The sequence below is a fragment of the Otolemur garnettii genome, unplaced genomic scaffold (assembly GCF_000181295.1).
Source record: "Otolemur garnettii isolate 467f Iridium unplaced genomic scaffold, OtoGar3 scaffold00005, whole genome shotgun sequence".
Taxonomy (NCBI): Eukaryota; Metazoa; Chordata; class Mammalia; order Primates; family Galagidae; genus Otolemur; species Otolemur garnettii.
In genome coordinates this window covers 19,903,033-19,923,667 of record NW_003852400.1, presented here as the reverse complement: position 1 = coordinate 19,923,667, position 20,635 = coordinate 19,903,033, and the positions used below count along the sequence as shown (strand labels likewise).

General features: G+C 38.5%; 1 protein-coding gene and 1 pseudogene across 3 annotated transcripts in view; one reads left to right on the top strand and one right to left on the bottom strand.

Annotated features, from left to right (window-relative positions):
* The window catches only part of ANKIB1 (ankyrin repeat and IBR domain containing 1), a 160,998-nt gene that overhangs the window by 124,959 nt on the left and 15,404 nt on the right, over window positions 1-20,635 (bottom strand). The gene's annotated exons all lie outside the window — the stretch shown is intronic.
* On the top strand, window positions 11,738-12,490 carry LOC100950471 (annotated as a pseudogene).

Genomic DNA, 20,635 nt, shown 5'->3' with positions numbered 1-20,635 from the left:
TTGAGCCCAGGAGTTGGAGGTTGCTGTGAGCTGTAATGCCACGGCACTGTACCCAGGGGGACAGCTTGAGGCTCTGTCTCAAAAAAAAAAAAAAATAAATAAATAAATAAATAAATAAATGGAGAACTGAATTTAGAGTTTATTTTTAAAACTTTACTATTTAATGACTCAATTACTCGAACACGTGAACATTTAGCAGATTGTACTTAATGTAACAATCGACAGCTTCAATGTTTCAAGTTCCAATGTTTTTCTTAATTTTAATTATAATGGGTGTTTTTTGAAATTACAGAAGTAGTAACAAGAAACAATTAAAGGGTGAAGGTATAATAATTCTGACCAAGATTAAAGTGCATGATAAGGAAGGAATTCTCATCTACTGACTTCATGGGTAAAGGCAGAAGGAAGGAGTTGTTTTTCAAGAAATGATCCCTTGAGAAAACCCAATTAATAAAATTGTCAGGGAAAGAAATGGGACTAAGGTGCTCAAGATGTATTAAATAATCCTTTTCTTCTAGCTTCATTAAAAATGTAGTTTGAGGCTTGGCGCCTATGGTTCAACCGGCTAAGGCGCCAGCCACATACATCTAAGGTGGTGGGTTCGAATCCAGCCCGGGCCCCAACTAACCAACAATGACGGCTGCAACCAAAAAATAGCCGGGCATTGTGGCGGGTGCCTGTGGTCCCAGCTACTTGGGAGGCTGAGGCAGAAGACTCGCTTGAGCCCAGGAGTTGGAGGTTGCTGTGAGCTATGATGCCATAGCACTCTACACAGGGGGATAGCTTGAGGCTCTGTCTCAAAAAAAAAAAAAATTTAAGCTATCTTAAATTGCACACAAACTTTATGGATACCCTTTAAGGGAGTAACAACAACAACAAAAAATAGAGAGGTTTAATTAAAGTGAAAAGCTTCTGTGTAGCAAAGGAAATAATCAATAAACAACCTATAGAATTGGAGAGAACTTTTGCAAACTATAAATCCAATAATAGGTTAATATCCAAGATCTACAAAAAACTCAAATAAATCAGCAAGAAAAAAAATCAACTAAATTAAAAAAGAAGCAAAAGATAAGAACAGAAGTTTTTCAGGCTCGGCGCCTATAGCTCAACCGGCTAAGGCGCCAGCCATGTACACCTAAGGTGGCGGGTTCGAATCCCCAGCCCGGACCCGCCAAACAACAATGATGGCTACAACCAAAAAATAGCCGGGCGTTGTGGTAGGGGCCTGTGGTCCCAGCTACTTGGGAGGTGGAGGCCGGAGACTCGCTTGAGCCCAGGAGTTGGAGGTTGTTGTGAGCTGTAATGCCACGGCACTCTGCCCAGGGGGACAGCTTGAGGCTCTGTCTCAAAAAAAAAAAAAAAAAAAGAAGTTTTTCAAAAGAAGATATGGCCAACAAACATATGAAGAAATGTTTAACATCACTAATCATCAGAGGAATACAAATAAAAACCACAAAGAGATACCAACTTACCCCTGTCAGAATGGCCATTATTAAAAAGTCAAAAAATAATAGATGCTGTCAGGATGCAGAAAGAAAGGAACACTTATACACTATTGGTAGGACTGCAAATTATCACAACATCTATGGAAAACAGTATGGACATTCTTCAAAGATATAAATGTAGACTTACCATTTGATCCAGCAATCTTACTACTAGATATCTATTCAAAGAGAAGAAGTCATTTTAGCAAAAAGACACCTGCCCTTGAATGTATAATGCAACACAATTCACAACTGCAAAGATGTATAATCAACCTAAGTGCCCATCAATTTCATGAGTAGATAAAGAAAATGTGGTATTTATATACCATGGAGTACAATTCAGCCATTACAAAGAATGAAATAATGCCCTTTATAGCAACTTAGATAGACCTAGAGCCCATCACCTTAAGTGAAGTATCTCATGAATCGAAAAACAAATACCACATGTACTCTCTAATGAATGGGGGCTAAACTATGGGCACACGTGAGCACAAATAGAGCCTTTGAAAATGTTTGTCTTGGGGTGGTGCCTGTGGCTCAGTGAGTAGGGCGCCAGCCCCATATACAGAGGGTGGCGGGTTCGAACCCAGCCCCAGCCAAACTGCAACAAAAAAATAGCCATGGGTTTGTGGCAGGCACTTGTAGTCCCATCTACTCTAGAGGCTAAGGGAAGACTATTGCTTGAGCTTAGGAGTTTGAGATTGCTGTGGCACTCAACCCAGGGTAAGAGAGTAACCCTCTGTCTCAAAAAAAACTAGCAAGGGAATTGGGCCTACGGGACAAAGTTTGCCAATCCTTGGTTTGGTGGAACGAGAGCAACAAAGCAGAACAATTTGAGGGGGAACCCACATCCACTCCTAGTTCTTCACAGATCACTTAAGCTCTGTACTTCAATTTCCTCATCATAAGTCTAGACTTTCTCATTTATTAGGTGTCTGATCTTTAGCAAGGTAAAAAACTACATATATATTTGTATATGCATTTTCAACTTTATTCTTTACAAAAATTAATTCCATTTTCATGATTTTTTTCTAGGTCACTCAAAGTATAAAGTTCTCTCCTATTTACCTGCACTTAACAAACACAGTCATGCATTATTTAATGCAGAGATACATTCTCATAAGTGCATCACCAGATGATTTTACTGTTGTGCAAAATCTTATACAAATCTCAATAGTCCTATTATACACCTATGCTACATAATACCCTATTGCTCCTAGGCTACAAACCTGTACAGCATGTTCTGTACTGAATACTGTAAGCGGTTATAACACAATAATAAGTAGTTGTGTATCTAAACATAGCTAAACACAGGAAAGATATAGTAAAAATATGGTTTAACAGATTAAAAAATGGTACATTTGAATTACACTGAATGAAGATTTTGGACTGGAAGTTATTTTGGGTGAGTCAGTGGATAAGTGGTGAGTAAATGTGAAGGCAAAGGACATTACTGTACAGTACAGTAGACTATTCGCTGTACACTTAAGCTACAGTAAATTTATCTTTAAAAAGTAATTGCACATGGCTCAACACCTGTAGCTTAGCAGCTAGGGTCCGGCCACATGCACTGGGACTGATGGGTTTCAAACCAGCCCGTGACTGCCAAACAATGACAAATACAACAACAAAATAGCTGGGCGTTAAGGTGGGTGCCTATAGTCCCAGCTACTTTGGAGGCTAAGGCAAGAGAATCGCTTAAGCCCAAGAGTTTGAGGATGCTGTGAGCTATGCATGCCACAGCACTCTACCAAGGGCACCATAGTGAAACTCTGCCCCCCCCCCAAAAAAGGAATTGCACAATATTACAACATCACTTGGCCATAGAGATTTTTCAACTCAACTATAATCTTACAAAACCACTGTCCTATGTCATTATGGAACATGTGACCATACTTCCCAAAGGTCACCTGTAAAACAGCTGTACAGAGGAAAATGGGAAATTATAGCTAAATGCACATTTACAAAATTCTCATCACAAAATGATACAAAGAAGTGGCCAACATGCAAAGAATAGTTTGCAAATAAAGGTACATTTAGCCAATTTCCCATTTTCCCTATGTATGGTGACTTTAGGGGCAACTTTCGGGACACTGTATAATTAAATGAAAGTGACACAGAACTGAGACAGACCTCACACTGGTAATATATGCAACATATACATACACATACACATATACATTTCACTTTGGAAGCAAGCAAAGAGGTCTTAGTCTGAAATGTTGTTAAAAATGAAGTCTGGTTTAAGAGATTTGGGGTTTAGTATGCCAAACTGCCTATTAAGTTGAAGCGCAGGGTGGCTTTACTCTGGAAGAAGCTAGTGAATACCCACAGTCTACAGGTAAACTTCCAAGTATTAGAAAGCAGTAAAAATATCTGAGCTAATGAAGTTCTTTTCTTTGTTAAAAGAAAAAGAAAGCAACTTCCCTATAATATGCATTATGGAATTAAAATTCACTTTTCTGTTATTCTGCTGTCTTAATATGGCAGCATTCAAAATAAAATGGCTGCATAAACCCAATATTATCATGATAGTGATAAGAAAAAAAATGACAGTTTAGCTGTCTTAGGTTTCTCAGAAAGGAAGGAAAATGAGATAATCTAACATAGTATGGCTTCTCTTGGATAGCTTTTAGATCCACATAGCTTTCATGGTGTAGAAAAGGATCTTAAAGTTAGAAAAAGAAGAAATGAAAATAGCTGCAAAAAAAGTATTTTCAAAAGACTGCTTCTTTCTGCCAAACTGGCAAATGAACACTGAAAATAGCTACCATAAAGTCCACAAGCAGAAAGTTATCCAAACTTGGGATACAACTATTGTATGAAACATCATTCTAACTTTTCCATTTCCTATGAAAACATATAATATTACCTATAATAATCCAGCTTTCTATTCAAGTACGTTTTTCAGACAATTGAAATTTTCTTAGGTAATATTTGGCTTCCATACATTTGACTTTTCAACTATTCAAAATATTATGTTACACTATACTTTAATTCTTTTTTTTTTTTGCAATTTTTGAGGGGGCTGGGTTTGAACCCACCATCTCTGGTATATGGGGCCGGCGCCCTACTCCTTTGACCCACAGGCACCACCCACTATAATTCTTCACAACAGTTTATCAAACTTTGAATTCAGAATTTCATACAGTGACCAAAAAATAAACATTTCAGGCTCTAATGCTATGATGCTGCCAGCAAATAGTTTAATTTTACCACCTTTGACATTTCTATTTAGTCATCAGTGTTTGCTTTTATAATTTTTGATATATTGTCTTTATTTTAAAAGCGTAAGTTAAAATGTCAAACTGGAGGAGTTTACCTTAAATTGGGAACCCAAGTTCTCAAAGCTGATGCATTTGAGACAAAGGCAATAATTACTTATGTCCCTAAAGGTGAACCTTTGGCCTTAACTGAGGCTCTCTAAACTTAAATCAGTCACATTTTCAATTAAAGAAAAAAGATAACAATTACGCACTACATATGGAAGTTTAGAAATTCATAGTTCAATGTTATTTTAAAGGGAATCATTAATTTCACTGTTTGTAAGTAGCATTAAAAGCTTGAGATTTTTTAAAAGTGAACTTTGAGAATCTTATTTTATACTTCAGAGAATTGAATTTCTGCCTAAAAATAATAATATCTCTATTATGTATATACAAAATTAGTACAAGTTTATAAAATAATATTAATAGAGAATAACCCCCTTCCTCAAACTATGAACAACAAATACAAAATTGCATAATACAAAATTGTTTAGAATATCTTCATTAGAAAAGACCCAATTTCACTACACACTGTTTTAAAGTCAGTGAGTCGTCATAATTTTGCTGAGTCCTTCACCGTAAAGTACCGTAATAATTTCAGAATTATTATTGTTATGGTAGAAAATCTAGAACAATTGTACTGCATTGCGTATAAAGCTATTTCACTTCTAGAAGCTCTCATTTCTTCTCCTTTGTTATCCCATTGAACGTAAGTGAATTAAGTTAATCCAAATTTATTCAGTATTACAATATCATTTCTTTGAGGGCTTTCTACGCTACTGTTGAAAAGAGTTAACATAACATTAGACAGTCATCCTTAGAAAGATCTGCTTACAGGTGGCGCTTATGGCTCAGTGGGTAGGGTGCCGGCCCTATACACAGAGGGTGGTGGGTTCAAACCTGGCCCTGGCCATACTGCAACAAAAAAATAGCCGGGTGTTGTGGCAGGTGCCTGTAGTCCCAGCTACTTGGGAGGCTGAGACAAGAGAATCACCTAAGCCCGGGAGTTGGAGGTTGCTGTGAGCTGTGACACCACAGTACTCTATGGAGGGCAATAAAGTAATACTCTGTCTCAAAAAGAAAGAAAGAAAGACAGACAGACAGACAGACAGACAGACAGATCTGCTTGCAAGACTAGCTCATGGTTGGTGTCTGGAAATTTTTATTTCAGGAAAATTCCCTGAAATCCACTTTTTTCTAACTGAAAAGAATGGTTCACCATGCCTGAATTGTTTGAACAAATAATGTGGTATGATATGTTAATATCTGCTTTTCTTTTGGGAGTCTGAAGTTTTAGTACATGCTAGACAGAAGGTGCCTGTGTGACCAAGTTTCAATAAAAACCTTGAGCATCGAGTCGCTAATGATAGACAACATGTTATACGTTTTATCACAAATCAATGCCAGAGGAATTAAACACATCTTGTGTGGCTCCACAGAAGCTTGTACCTGGATTACTCTAGGCTTCACTCCTTGCACCCTTCCCTCTGTTAATTTTATTTCAAAGCCTTTACTATAAAAAATTTTAGCCGTGAATACAACTATATGCTGAGTTCTATGAGTCCTCTAGCAGGATCACTGAATTTGGAGTAGTCTTCAGGATTCCGGAACACAGAGGTATTATAAATGGGATTCACCAGACCATCTCAAAAAATATGGTGAAAACACTGTTTGGGAAAAGAAAGTATGAAGAGGTGTATGAAGAATATGATAAGCTTTTGATGCCTGGGTGGCTATATAGTTACCCATGATATTAAACAGTAGATGAGCTGCTTTCTGTTGTGAGAGGCGTAAGTTACCTTTGAAATTTGAAAATGATAGATCCAATGGTGGAGGAGTTGGCCTGCTTATTCGGTGGCTGCTTTGCCAATGCTGGCTGAAGCAAAGGGAGATGGGAGCACCATAAGTGGTATCTTTTGTTTTTGTTCCTTCCTGGCAGATGGGAAGGCAAAGAGCCCAAACATTTCCAAAGACAGAGCTTTGGGTGGGCTAAAAATATTAGAAGTTTACACAATTCTCTCTTCTAAGTGAGCAGAAAAAGGGATAAATCAACTCCTAGAGCTGGGTAAGTAAGGGGAGGGCAATGTCCTCCAACAGTTTTTTTAGTCTACCTGCTGCTGCACTGACTCATCCCTCTTGCATTCCAGCCACGATCTATACCAAACTCTCAGCCCCACTGCTGCAATCTGAACCTATAAATGTGAAATTTACTGTAAGAGATTTAAATAAATATGTACTTATTATGAGGGAAAAAAAAATTTTCACAAAATGGTTCTGTATTTGTGGGCATTGCATCTAAATGTATGATAAAACTGATGTAAAAGGTTATATGCTTCTAATTTCATAAATGCTAGAGTGATCATACTAATCAGGTAAAACTGAAAAGAAAAATTATTTCCCTTTACTTCAGCCAATACAGGCAACAGCCTAAGCAAGAGTAAGACCATCATCTCTACAAAAAATAGAAAAATTGAGCTGGGGCATTGTGCCATGCGCCTAAACTATAGTGCCAGCTACTTCAGAGGCTGAGCCAGGAGGTTTGCTTAAGCCCAGGAGTTTACGGTTGTAGTGAGCTTTGATACTACTGTATTCCAGCCTGGTTGACATAGCCAGACCCATCTAAAAAAAAACAAAAAAAGAAGAAGGTGGCGGCACCTGTGGCTCAGTGAGTAGGGCGCCGGCCCCATGTACTGAGGGTGCCGGGTTCAAACCCAGCCCCAACCAAACTGCAACAAAATAATAGCCAGCAGTTGTATCCCAGGTACTCAGGAGGCTGAGGCAAGAGAATCGCCTAAGCCCAGAAGTTGGAGGTTGATGTGAGCTTTAACACAACAGTACTCTACAGATGTCTGACCCTTACAGGTTGATGACTTTCCGGCCTGATGTGCTTTTTTTGAGTATGTCAATTTGGATTCTAACAATGACCAGATAAAAAGGGATTAAGAAAGCCTTGCTTATCACTTGGACTTAGAACACAGTTCTGTGGTTGCACAGAATCTTGGCTTTCCTGCTACAGAAGACTAGCTGTTAACTTTTTTTTTTTTAAAAAACATGATTATTTATTTATTTTGCAGGGGTTTTGGGGGGGGGGGGCAGGCCCGGCAGGCCTCTGGTATATGGGGCTGGTGTACTACTCCTTGAGCCACAGGCACCACCCTGTTAACTTTTTTTGAATTCTGAATTCATACGTTCTATTTACCTCTGCCTGACTATAAGCTCAAATGTGATATGTCTGATATGGGCCTTTCAGCCTCAGCATGAGCTCTGCTGAACTGACAGTAGGCATAAGCTCAATGAAAAGAATTCAGACTCTAGGATTGTTGCAGATTTAAGACACCCCTCTGTGGGCCTTAAGCTATGAAAAACATCAATGGATACCAGCTGGACTGTCTGGGTTGCGTCCAAATACTCACAGGAAAGGGATTATTCTCAAATGGGACAATCTAAAATTGGGCTGCTAACTGAATCTGTTTTTGATGAGGTGGCTAATTGCATTCCTAACTTGTGATTCCTGCCAAAAGCTACAAGTTGGGGCATATCACAAGGAATACATCCCTGAGAAACTAGATTCTAGACTCCCTCTAACGGATGTTTCACTGCTTTTGACTTGTGTTCAGATTCCTGATCACTTGCAATTTACAACAGTGGATTTGTAATTGGACTCTACTTCCCTCACCTTTCTCCTGGTGCTCACAATGTAGTAAGGCAGCTTGATTATGAAATGAAGCTTTCCTCAAAAAGGGATTGTATTTTCCTAGGCTGCTCATGCTCACTAGGAAGAAAAAAAAGGAAGTTATGTAAGTCCATTATGAAAAATTTTAAAAACTCAGGAGTTCATCCTGACTAATTCCTGAATACAATGTGTCTTTCTGATTAAATCATATACAAAATATTTTTTCTAAGATACTTTAGTTCCTCTTGCACTCAACCCTCATGGATTAAAAGTTTGGGTGAGAACAAAAGATAACTGAAAAACCATACCATAAAGTTAAAACTTCTGAATGGGACATACTGATTTTGTAACACCAGATATAAAATAAAACCCTGGCACCAGGGCAGCGCCTATGGCTCAAAGGAGTAGGGCGCCATCCCATATACCAGAGGTGGTGGGTTCAAACCTGGCCCTAGCCAAAAACTGCAAAATAAATAAATAAATATGTGATTTAAAAAAAAAAAAAAGAAAAAACCCTGGCACCTAGGGAGGCATGAGAAAGGGCATTAATTAATTTTTGTTTTTCAGAACTGTTTTTGGAAGTGTTCCCTTCCCCCCAAGGAAACCTTCCCATGCTGTCTTTCCAAGTATCTTGAGTACCTTCAATTCAAACTGACTGCCCACAATCATACTGGACAACCCTTACTAGGGTTGCACAGGCTAGCCCAGTTCCTGCACTTTCACACAGAACATCTCTAGATGTCATTCATACATTATGAAGAGAATGAACCAATATTATGGACAAAACAAATATTTCTAAAACTGACAGCCTTCATGCAGTTCTGAAACTCAACACTAAACTGAATCAAGGACTGCATTAGGGATTCTAGGGTAGGAAATTCAGTCATGGAGAGGGCATATTAAGGACGCTGTTTAATACAAGTACTCCTCAATTTAACAATGAGGTGATGTCCCAATGAGGACACTGTAAGTCAAAAACTCCATAAGTCAAAAAAGCATTCATGCAAATTGACCAAGGAGGCTCGGCACCTATAGCTCAACCAGCTAAGGCGCCAGCCACGTACACCTAAGGTGGCGGGTTCGAATCCCCAGCCCGGACCCGCCAAACAACAATAATGGCTGCAACCAAAAAATAGCTGGGCGTTGTGGCGGGCGCCTGTGGTCCCAGCTACTTGGGAGGCAGAGGCAGGAGACTTGCTTGAGCCCAGGAGTTGGAGGTTGCTATGAGCTGTAATGCCATGGTACTCTACCCAGGGGGACAGCTTGAGGCTCTGTCTTAAAAAAAAAAAAAAAAAAAAAATTGACCAAGGAGCTGACAAAAATAAAAGTACACTGAATGTCTCAATAAACCCATCATAAAGTTGAAAATGTTTAAGTCAAACCATCTTAAGTTGGGGGCTGTCTATATATGTCCTGCTTGAGGTATCTGAACAATTGTGAACTCTTTGTTTCCAGGGGTACTATGAGTAGCCTCTGGAACTGTATATCCTTCATGTGTGCCCTGATTATCATGACACTGCTGAAAAGCATATAGGTCACTTTCAATTTAGCCAGATTTGTGCTGTGTCTGAACTGGGCCAGACAAAAAAGAAACTTAAATGTAGAAACTTAAAAAGGAAGCCACTTGGCCTTCTATGATGGACCTCTATAATTAATGAAATTATGAAATTTGTTTTAATTGGCTAAATTCCTGACTTCTAAAGAGAACACCTGTTGAGACACCTTGGCCAAGTGCCTTGAGAGATAGACTGCAAAAGGAATTAACACGCTAGGCTTGAGACAGTTATTCTTAGAAAGGCCTGCTTACAAGATTGGCCCATGATGATGGGACCTAGAAACTTGGATTTCAGGAAGGTTCCCACCATTCCCTAATTGACAGGAGTGGTTTACTGTGCCTAAATTGTTTGAACAATGTGGTGTATGTTAAACACCTACTTTTTGTCTTGAGTCTGAATTTTAGTATATTCTAGAAAGAAGGCTCCTATATGACTGGCCTTCAATAAAAACCTTGGGCACTGAGTCTCTAACAAGCTTCCTTGGTAGACATGTCAAATGTGTTGTCACAATTTGATGCTAGAATTAAGCACATCTTATATTACTCCATGAACCCTGGGAAAAATTAGAAGCAGTAACACTGAAAAGTACTTGAGTATCTAAGTATCTAAATGCTATGACTTTAAACCAGGGGTCCTCAAACATTTTAAATAGGGGGCCAGTTCACTGTCCCTCAGACCGCTGGAGGGCTGGACTGCAGGCCCCAGGATGAGTCGGCTGCTAAGCAGGACAGGCAGCGGCAGCAAAAACACCTGGGCAGGATGAATGTCCTAGGCGAGCTGCACCTGGCCCGCGGGCTATAGTTTGAGGACTCCTGCTTTAAACTGTAGAGGAAACTTATCCCTGATCTTTACCATAAGACTCACTTTCTGGGTGGCACCTGTGGCTTAAGGAGTAGGACGCTAGCCCCATATACTGGAAGTGGCAGGTTCAAACCTGGCTCCAGCCAAAAACTGCAACCAAAAAAAAAAAGACTCACTTTCTGCTTGAGAGACCTGGAGAATCACGAGAATGGCATGTGAACTGTGTACATGGAGGAGATCAGAAAACTGGCCTCTAAGGGAGAACCTTTAAGTGAGGTTTGGCAATACCAGGCCTAATGGGTATGGGAAAGATTCTCTAGATTCCAAAAGTCTCTAGATACTAGAGGCAGAGGGCTTGCTTAAGGTCTGAATTTTGCAAAACAAACTGGAGACATTCTATCTGACACTTTTCCATATTCCCCCCTTTTAATGCTAATGATGATAAGTAACTTTTAACTACTATTTCCTGCTTTGTGATAATAAATACAGACCCAAGGTTAACTCAGGAAGGCTCTTCCCGGAGTTCCTCAGTCTCCCCACATAAGTCTTCCAGACTTTGTGTCAAGCCTCTTCATTCCTCGCACCAAGAACCCCCTCATCTGGTGATTCCAAACTCCTTCTTTAAACAGTTATATTCTAAATACAGATTTATGTTACTCTAACATAGAATTCCTTTTACTGTTAATACTGTTTTACTATATTGTGTAAATCCCACTAAGCATGAGATTCTTCCATTTTCTGAAACTGTGTGTATATAAGTTAATAATCACAGCAAATTCCCATTTTAAGTCTGGCACAATGGTGTGTGTCTACAGTCCCAGCTACTCGAGAACCTGAGGTGGGAGGATCTCTTGAGCCCAGGAGTTTGAGGCAAGCTGGGGCAACACAACACCACCCTGTCTCTTAAGAAAAAAAATCCCTCCCAGTGAGACAGAGACACTGGTGGCTAGGCCCAGCCGCAGTCATGGCAGTGGCAGGGGCATGGGGGAGCCAGCACAAAGAGAGGCTGTTTGTGGGGTGCTGCGTTCACTATGTCAGATGACAATTAGAGGGCTAGCACTAGCTTCTCCTCATCTTTGTTCTCCAACCAGCAAACTTAGAAAGAAACAAGACCCCCCCTCCCCAAGAAGGAGAGGAAAGCCAGCTTGAGCAAAAACTCCAAATTCCTCTCTATCAGCACCAAGAGGATTCAGAAGGAACTGGCAGACATCACTTTAGATCCCCCACCTAACAGCAGTGCTGGTTCCAAAAGCTATAACATCTATGAATGGAGATCAACCATTCCAGGACCTCCAGGATCTGTGTATGAGGGTGGTGTATTGATATTACTTTTATACCAGAATACCCTTTAAGCCTCCAAAGGTTACATTTCGGACAAGAATCTATCCTTGTAATATTAACAGTCAAGGTGTTATTTGCTTGGATATATATTGAAAGATAACTGGAGTCCAGCACTAAGCATTTCTAAAGTCCTCTTTTCTATCTGCTCACTTCTTACACACTATAATTCTACCCACACGTTGGTAGGAAATATTGCCACTCAGTATACGATTAACAGAGCAGAATATATCAGAATGGCCAGACAGTAGGCCAAGAGACATGCTACATAAAAACATAAAAACCCATACACTGGGTTTTCACAGTTCTTAGATTATTTGTCTGTTACAGAAGAGAGCTGCTTATGATTTTGAAGGGGTGGGGGAGGGTGAGAGTTGGTAAAGAGTAGAGTATTTCTATAACAGATATTATTCAGTCTTATTTCCTAAGATTTGGTTGTAACTTAAGGTATCTTACTGCAGTAGACAGAATTGGTAATAGGAACTTTAAAAACTACATTAGTTCTGCAGTATCAGCTGAAATGTAGTACAGAAAAGAATGTACATTTAGATATTTGGGTTCAATTGCTTATAGTCTGTAAATTTAAAACAGCTTAATTTTGTATAGGTTACACACATCGCCATTTGTGAAGTACCTCTAAGACTACATATGTTCTTTTTTTCTTAAGGAATTTGTTTCCCCTTCTTGGAAGGTAATATTGATTATTTAACAGTTTTTAAAGACTGTCATCTCATATATAAAATGGGCATGTGGCTATAAGACAACATGCAGGAAATGAGTAGCTAACGTATTTTATTTTATATGCCAATCTACTTTGTTAAAGGTTTGAATCAGAACTTGCGGAAGGCTCGGTGCCTGTGGCTCAAGCAGCTAAGGAGCCAGCCACATACACCTGAGCTGTCAGTTTGAATCCAGCCCAGGCCTGCCAAACAACAATGATGGCTGCAACCAAAAAACAGCCAGGTGCTGTGGCAGGCATCTGTAGTCCCAGCTACTTGGGAGGCAGAGGCAAGAGAATCACTTAAGCCCAGGAGCTGGAGGTTGCTGTGAGCTGTGATGCTACCGCATTCTACCCAGGGCAATAGCTTGAGGCTATGTCTCAAAAAAAAAAAAAACAAGGAACTTGTGGTGGAACCTGTAAGGAAATACCCTGGACTAGGAATTGCTTATGGATTGGTTATATGTTATGCACTACTTAAGTCTACATTTGTTACTGTGTTAATAAACAACATTAAAAACAACAACCACTCACTCCTGTAATCCTAGCACTCTGAGAGGCCGAGGAGGGTAGATAGCTTGAGTTCATGGGTTCAAGACCAGCCTGAACAAAAAGTGAGACCCCTCCCCCATCTCTATTAAAAATAGAAAAACTGAGGCAAGAGGATCGCTTGAGCCAGAGTTGGAGGTTGCTGTGAGCTATGATGCTACAGCACCTTATCCAGGGTCCCAACTTAAGACTCTGTCTGAGAAAAATAATAATAATAATAAATAACCACAACCAAAAAACCCCCCATTTTAGAGGTATAAATGAATGATGAATACAGCACATTTTCCAATAAACATTCAATCATTAGGTACTGGGAGGTTATTAGCATTACCAGTTTCACAAGACAGTACTAAAAGAAGTTAAAGAGAACAAAAGAAGGGACATAGCCAACTTCCCCGGAACCCCAAGTCTTAGTCCCTTTATTCAGAATAAGCTATCTGGAGATCAACCAGGACAAAGAAGAAGGACTGACTGGCCTCTCATATTACATTCCTACTTAAATACTCTAGTCAGTTTTTTACCTGACTCTATCCTTCTCTAGACATAACTGAGATAAATAAAAAACACACCATTGTTCTTTTATTTCCAAAACATAAAGCAGAACCCTCTTCCAAAATTTTGTTTTAAGTTCCCTCTATGGAACTCATAAGCTAATTTAAGAAATAATTTTAAACTTGTTTGTTTTCCTTCTAGATGGTTATTGCTATGCACGGATGTTTACAAATTAGATATTCACAACTTAAGAAACAACAAAGCTGGCTCAGTGCCTGTGGCTCAAGTGGCTAAGGCGCCAGCCACATACACCTAAGGTGGTGGGTTCAAATCCAGCCTGGGCCTGCCAAACAATGATGGCTGCAACCAAAAAATAGCCAGGAGTTGTGGTGGGCGCCTGTGGTCCCAGCTACTTGGGAGGCGGAGGCATGAGACTCGCTTGAGCCCAGGAGTTGGAGGTTGCTGTGAGTTGTGATGCCATGGCACTCTACCCAGGGGGATAGCTTGAGGCTCTGTCTCAAAAAAAAAAAAAAAGAAACAACAAAGCTTATATTCCCTTCAAAAAAAGAAAAACTATTATAATGTAATAAACAAATCACACTACAAAATAAGAATACAAAGTTTGGTATTAAAAAGAATTTTAAAAATATTTTTCATTATAAAGAAATCAAGTGAAAAGGTTATTTTATTAATTTTCAATTAAAGGGGAAAATATACTTCTAGTCCAGTTACAAATAAATAAAAAATGAAAATTATTATAATACTCAATTTAAAAAATGTTTAATTCTGAAGAAACTATGAACAAAAGTTTCTCTGTTAAGTAAATTGTGGTAAATCCATTCAATAGAATGGTATAATTTAGGCACTAAAAATCACATGTATTTTATATGAGAAAATGCTTACATGATAAATAAGATAATTATAAAACTATATGCAATATATCACAAATACATAAAATATACACAAGGAAACATACTGCTAACTCTGGTTTTCTCTCTGTGGCAAATCTATGCAATTGTACTTGGAATTCTTCTGTTATACTCTTTGGCAGGGGTCCTCAAACTTTTTAAACAGGGGGCCACTTCACTGTCCCTCAGATCATTGGAGGGCTGGACTGTAGGCCCCAGGATGAGTCAGCTGCTAAGCAGGACAGGCAGCGGCAGCAAAAACACCTGGTGGACCTTGGCCGGCCATATGTGGCCCACGGGCCGCAGTCTGAGGATGCCTGCTCTTTGGTATTTTTCAACGTTTCCATGAAAAAGGTATTTAAAAATAGATCTAATTATAAGTATAATATGTGAAAATAATAATTACGAAAAGATTCAAGATCCAGATTATATGTCATATAAAATACAATTGACCCTCCATATCCATAGGTTCCACATCTGCAGATTCAACTGCAGACTGAAAATATTCAGGAAAAAAACAAAAAATACAAGTAACAATACAAAAAATAATTTAAGATATAATACTATACCATTTTATTTATGAAACTTGAGCATCTGTGGATTTTGTTATCTGTGCAGCATAGGGGTAGAAGGGGTCTTGGAATCAGCCTCCACAAATACTGAAGGACAAGTGTATGTGATGCATATAGTTGGAATGATATAAAATCAAGATGATTGAGCACTGTTTATAATAGCATCACAGTGGAAACAAAAATCTATCGAAAGTTACACAAAAATCAAATGTATTTTTATAAATTAGCTGCAATCAGTTGGAAAATAAAATTTTCTTAAATTCTGTTTATAATTATCATCAAAAACATAAGATACTTAAGGAATAAATTTAATATAAAATGCATAAGACCTCCTTGCTGAAAAATACAAATATTCTTGAGATTAAAGAACTAAATAGGCTCGGCACCTGTGGCTCAGGTGGCTGGGGCGCCAGCCACATACACCTAAGGTGGCGGGTTCGAATCCAGCCTGGACCCGCCAAACAACAATGACAGCTGCAACCAAAAAATAGCCAGGCGTTGTGGCGGGTGCCTGTGGTCCCAGCTACTTGGGAGGCGAAGGCAGGAGAATCGCTTAAGCCCAGGAGTTGGAGGTTGCTGTGAGCTGTGAAGCCATGCTACTCTACCCAGGGGGATAGCTTGAGGCTCTGTCTCAAAAAAAAAAAAAAAAAAAAAGAACTAAATAAGTAGAGAAATAAACCACATTCATAGATTAGAAGACTAAATATGGAAATGCAAAGGACCTAAAATATCCAAGGCAATCTAAAAAAAAAAAAGGTAGACAATTTGATTATCTGATTTTAAGGCTTACTTAAGATGGTGGTATTAGCATAATGTTCATCAACAGATCAATGGAACAGAAAAAAGTACTCAGTAGTAGACACATGTTTAAATGGCATTGTGATTTTTCAACAAAGGTACAAAGCAATCTGATGGGGAAAGTTAACTCCTTTTATCACATGAAGCCAGAATAAATGGATATCCTTATGAAAAAAACATCTGACACTTCTGCAGATCATATACAAAAAATAAAGATAGATCACAGACCTAAGTTTAGTATCCCCAAGTTTAGTATCTAGAATGCACAAGGAACTTTTACAAATGGAAAACAACAAAAAAGTAACATTTTACTACTGGGATTATTTTATTTATTTATTTATTTATGCAGTTTTTGGCCAGGGCTGGGTTTGAACCCGCCACCTCTGGCCCTACTCCTTGGAGCTACAGGTGCTGCCCCTACTACTAGGATTATTGTTACCAGTTATTCACTGCCTTCCCTAAAAGAGGATTCTACTTTCCTATCCATTTATATCAATGTTTTTCATATGACTTGCTCTGGTCAGTGAATTTTAAGTAGAAATAAAGCATGACATATCTGAATCAAATCTCTGTAAGCCAACAAGTGATTCTATCACTGGTCTTTTTCTCATTACCATAAGACCCAGGAAGGAACTTCTCTGTCAGTACAGTTCCCAGAATGAAATGACAAAGAATAAATATGAAGCAGATCTCTGCAGTTGACATGTTAAGTGAATGAAAAATGTTTGTTATTATTAGTCACTTAAATTTTGTGATCATTTGTTTCTATAACATACCTTAGTCTCAACTAACTGATGCAGCAATAAATAAGCATTTCACAGAAAAGTAAACCCAAAAAACCTATTAATGGAACCTAAACAGTTAAGGTTTATTGTTATCACATACATCCAGAAGAAGATAATCCAGAACTCTTATATATAAACTACACCAATGTCCACAGGAGGACCTGTGTTTACACTGTCATTCTTAGCATGTAGTTTCTACCTAGTTGTGATAAAATGGCAGCACTATCTCCAGACTACATTCCAAATTCAGTATGTCTCATCCTTTCATCTTTGTCTTAAATATCATGTCCTCAGAGACATTTTCCTTGAATATTCTTTCTAAATAGGTTTTTAATCTAGCCCTCACATTACTCTCTATCATTTAGTTCATGTATTCCTTCAAATTTGACTTATTTATCTGCTTACTATTTGTCTACCCCACTAGATTATAAACTTGCTACAGAGGCCATGACTGTTTTATTCCCTGGTAGAAAACCAGCAGCTAATATTGTGGTACATTTAAAAAGCTCAATAAATATTTACAAATCTATTTTTTAAATATATAATTTAGGTCTTCTCTCTGCCACAAACCCTTTCCCTTCCCCAGAAAAATCACTATCCTTAAGTTTGTTTTTAAAAAATGCTTCTATGGAAAGTAAAGAAAATCCTCAAAAAGCTAAAAGCAGACATTCCATTTGATCCCGCAATCTCACCACTAGGTATTTGTCAAGAAGTAAAAAAATCATTTTACCATAAGGACATTTGCACTAGATTGTTTACTGCAGCTCAGGTCACAATCCATTGTTTACTACAGCTCAATTCAGTCACCAAGATGTGCAATCAACCCAAGTGCCCATCAATCCATGAATGGGTTAATAAACTATAGCGTATGTATAACATGGAGTATTATTCAGCCATAAAATGATGGAGACTTTACATCTTTTGTATTAACTTCAATAGAGTTGAAGAACATTCTTCTTAGTAAAGTATCACAAGAATGGCAAAGCATCCAATGTACTCAATGCTAATATGAAACCAGTAGAACAAACTACATGCCCACATGAGAGAAAAAACACAATTAAATTGTGTTTAATTTAGTTAAACACAAGAGAAGAGGGGATTGGTAAGCAGTCACCTAATGAGCACAATGTAAGGGAATATGGCAAATCCTGGGTGAAGGGCTCAACTGCAACTTGGACTTGACCTAACAAACACAAAGTAACCTTATCATTTGTACCCTCATATTGATCTGAAGTAAAAATAAATAATGTAAAATAACCTAGGTGTTCATTACTAGAATAGATAATACAAATGATGGTTAATCACACGATGAAATATTATGCAGTAGATAAAAGATACAAAAACAGTTTTATATGTTCATTAACAAAAGGAATTTTTTATTTGCCCAAATTATAAACTTATAAGTAAAAATATTTCTTTATATCACCCATAGATAAATGCAACCTCAAATTCCTGAGCTCAAGTGATCCTCCCACTTCAGCCTCACAAGTAGCTGGGACTATAGGCCTGCACCACCATGCCCAGCTAATTTTTGTATTTTCTGTAGAGACAGGATTTTACTAAGCTGCCCAGGTTGGATTCAAACACCTGGCCTCTTGCCTCAGGCTCCAAAGTGCTGGGATTATATGTGTGGAGCCACCAAATTTACAGGTTTGATATTACAGTTAATTGTTAGATAATGTTGCTAAAGAAAATATTTAACAACAGAGCTTAAGAATACATGTGTAAAAGTGGATTTTAAAAAAGCCCAAAGGTCTAGATTAATTAGGAGATGAACATAGGAAAAGTCCAGTCCTATGGTTTACACATACATACTTTCTGTCATTTCATTCTCACACAATCTGACCTGCATTTTACAATAGAGAAACAGACTTTGGGAATTTACTCATTTTGAGAAGGCCTTATGGCAGTGGTTCTCAACCTTCCTAATGCTGCAGCCCTTTAATACAATTCCTGTGGGTGGCAACCCATAGTTTGGGAACTGCTACCTTATGGTATATTGAGAAAATTCTGAAGAAAATTCTTGGTTTGAACCCTAGCTCTACCACTTACTAGGTTATAAGCAACTTAAAATCTTTGAGTCTAATATGTAAAATAGATAATTAGGCAGGCTTCCCTTATGGGATATTATAAAATAAGGGCAATAAAAAGTATCAAATACATGTTTGCTAAATAGTATGTACCCAGTATAATGTAGCTATCATCACTGTGATTACTAATTAAGTTGTCTAAAATCACACAGTTGTACCTATTTCCAAACTCTTCTTTATTTTAAAAATATCTAATAAAACTACATATAGTATCAACATTGGAAAATATATAGAAAAGCATACAGAAGAAAATAAAAAGATCATTATAATCCCTAAATGCTGAATTAATCACTGTTAACATATTGATATTTTCTGCTTCTTTTCCCTTACATGTACATCCGTATACAGCCTTCTTTTTATTGCAAAGAAGAACTGGATCATGCTGTACAATAAAGTTGGACACTTTTCTTTTGTACTTAACTATAGTGAGCATTTCCGTATGTAATTAAATATCCCTTGCATATATTTTTATTTTATTTTATTTTACTTTGGAGGAACAGGATCTCATCCTGTTACCTAGAGTATAGTGGTATTACCACAGCTGACTGTAATCTCAAACACCTGGGCTCAAGCAATTCTTCTGCCTCAGCCTCCTGAGTAACTGGGACTACAGGTGTGTAGAGAGAAGTATACATAGACCAGGGGTCCTCAAACTTTTTAAACATGGGGCCAGTTCACTGTCCCTCAGACGGCTGGAGGGCCGGACTGCGGGCCCTGACAGTCAGCTGCTAAGCAGGACAGGTAGCAGCAGCAAAAACACCCGGCGGGCCAGATAAATGTCCTAGGCATGGGCCGTAGCTTGAGGACGCCTGATATAGACTGATACTCCAGAGAACTTGGGCAGGAATGGCCCCCGGCCTCGGTACCCCCTACTCTGCATGCCTACAGTAGCAAAGGGGGGGGCGGGCGGAATGCTCAGTAGATTAGATAAGAAATTAGTCTGGGTCTGAAAACCATCTAGATAGAAACCAGCAGCTTAGCAGAAATAGAATTGCGGTAGAGATAGAAGGTAGTTGACAATTACCCTCAATCTGTGGCTATCTAGCCTGTTGGCTATAACCATTCCTCATTAAGCTCTTAGGATGGAATTGTATAATCTCTGGTTTAATACTTTACTGTCCTTCAAGTAGTCTTCTTTGATCAAAAGACCACCTGTTTGAGTTATCAGACTGTTTTTACTTTTTTACTTTGTACGTACATGTCCCCAAATCCTAATAAAAGGCTCCTGAGATTCTGGTTCAGGGCAGTACTTATCTGCCTCACTACAGGCTGATACAGTGCTGGTCTCTCCAGGTCTCAGCAGAAATGTGTGTGTGAATTTCTCTCTCTGGTCCTCTCTCTGTCTCCCTGGACCCCAGGCAGTTGGGAAAGTCCCCACTTGGAGAATTCTTGGTCTACCATGGTGCAGCTCCCTTCCACACTGCAACATAGGTGTGTGCTGGGCCTTACTCTTGCTCAGGCTGGTTGAATATATTTTAATAATAAGTAATAATCTAATTCTGATATACAAATAATAATTCAGTTTCTGCTTTCATTTAAGTTGGTTCTAATTTATCACTAAAATGAGTAAACTTATATCTCAGAACCTGTTTACTACAAGATGCT